Source organism: Eucyclogobius newberryi, unplaced genomic scaffold (assembly GCF_026437365.1).
Source record: "Eucyclogobius newberryi isolate DKJ021-1_F unplaced genomic scaffold, fEucNew1.0.hap1 SCAF_7, whole genome shotgun sequence".
Taxonomy (NCBI): Eukaryota; Metazoa; Chordata; class Actinopteri; order Gobiiformes; family Gobiidae; genus Eucyclogobius; species Eucyclogobius newberryi.
In genome coordinates, this window is record NW_027316389.1 from 10210666 (window position 1) to 10212898 (window position 2233).

Sequence of the window (2233 nt, forward strand, 5' to 3'; positions counted from 1 at the left end):
TTTGAATGAGTTCTATCTGTCTTTTGCACTAATTTAATAAAGCCGTTACTGAAAATTCCCACAATGCTGTTTGACAAAGGTCTGTTTACTTAAGGGACAGTTTTTCAGACCAGCTTCAGTAAATTGCCTGCCAAAATGCTGTTTTGGGACTTCTATTGACCTTTATCTCTACGTTTGCGGCCCAGTCCCCTGTCTGCTGTAGTGCTGACCCGCCTGTGTCCACCTAGATTAATATATTCAACTTTTTCCCTCTTTTCACTGCAAAATCGCCCACTTGAAACTGGCTTTTGTCCCCTACAAGTGTCTTCAATCAGCATCAATCATTCGTCCCCGGTTTCAAAAGCCAGTTCACCGTGGCAGGTATTTATTGGCGGCAGTGATGAAAATGCTCAACAGTGAGGGACTTGCAAGATTTTTACCGTCTACTTTTTGCCATGTGATGTGAAGTTGGCAGGTAAGCAGCCATTAAATTGCTAGTTGCGACTTGAAAGCAAAATTGGAGAGCTTTGTTCACTGTTCCTGTGAGTCCTGGTGTGTTTGTGATGTGGAACAAGGAGAAGAAAAACGTAAGTGTACAAGGTGACTTGGGTCCAGCTGAGTCACTTCAGTCCAATTTAAGAGCAGAGCTGTTCAGAAATTAAATTCCTGTCATTATAATGTTTTATGAAACTTTCTTTTAACATTTATTATGATTGTATATTAACTTTGCTTAATGTCTAACAATATGAAAGATAAGGCCAATGCACATGCATCAGCACACACTGAACCCCATAAGTCACAGCTCTGCGTCTGCTGCTCCTTTCTTTCCTCTGCTACAACGTCCTATCAGTTCTTCAGAGCAGAGTTATGTTTGTATAAACACATGCCAAAAGCATGTGTTTTCAGCGGCTGTGCCACGTTCAAATTTAACAAATTCCAACTATGGCACAGGCTGAACACACACATCTCAGTAATACTGTAACTTATAGTGCATAGTAGCAATTACCACATTAAGAGGAAATAAAAACACAGACAATTGTTGGTGCCTGTTTCATAAAACAGCTTCTAAGTGGCATTAGTTCACCTGAACTACATGTGTAACATTTTACATTTTTATATTGAATCATCATAGCCAAAATTGCTATTTGGAGTTGTTAAAAGACATGTCATTTATAGCATTCTTTCATGGGTTTTCTAATAACCAGACCATCTATTTATGAATAGAAGTTTAGCGATGCTTTCAGCTTTGGAATTACCCATGCAATAAACTCAAAAAAACACTCTTTGCAGTCAAGGTAACGGAGCACAAGTGCTTCACTGGTTCGACACCTCAGATGTCTCATCGGCTTGGATTGATGAGAACTCGGCCGCATTCACTTCATCACGAAGATAGTTTTCATTTACAGCCAGCACAGTCAAGGAGTTCATGTTGCATCATTTTGGACGTACCTTTGAACACAAATGCTTCTTAAGCGCAGTGTTTAAGGAAGACGCAAAACTGACCAGTCCCCGCAAAATCCCTGGGTTGTTGGAGGTGTCGGCCGCGTCATCATCCAGTTGTGTGGTAATGTCTTTTTGAATAAAGTGAACTTCTGACAGTTGTCCATATGCATTTTTGTGTTTTTGTGTTTTTGCATTTTCTCAGACAGGTGTTTCATGTCACGGACGCCATTTTCACCCCAAGCCCCGCCTGTAGATGCAGTTTTAAAAAGTAAACACAGAGAATGAGCTTCACTGCAATCAGCAGCCACGGCTTCATGCTGAACGAAAGCCTCTGGTATAAGAAGATCCACATTTGTCTTTTTTAACCTCCTGTCTGACCTTAATGGGAGGCTGGTCCGCTCCACTTTCCTTTATGTTTGTTTGGAAAAGCCTCTGAAGCAGAGAGATGGTCACTTTCCCTAACGCCGCCATGATGCGCGCCCCTGCTACGCTGTGTGTCCAGCGTAAACAGCTTAGCTCCATGGCGTAAACACACTACACTTAAATGGAAGATTAACCTAATCGCCCATTGTAATTTGGCTTTTCTCATAGTGACGTAGTCATTTTTCTCGGCATTTGATCGGCAAAAGATTCCCACTGCTTTTCTACCAGGCTCATGGGTGATTTTTAAACAGCCCATAACTTACTTTAATACAGCAGGCCACAGACAAAGTATCCTATGTATTTTTTATTTGTTTTTATTTTTTACATATCTAAACTAATAATAATATAACATAATTATGTGGCGTCGCCACATAATTATGTTATATTA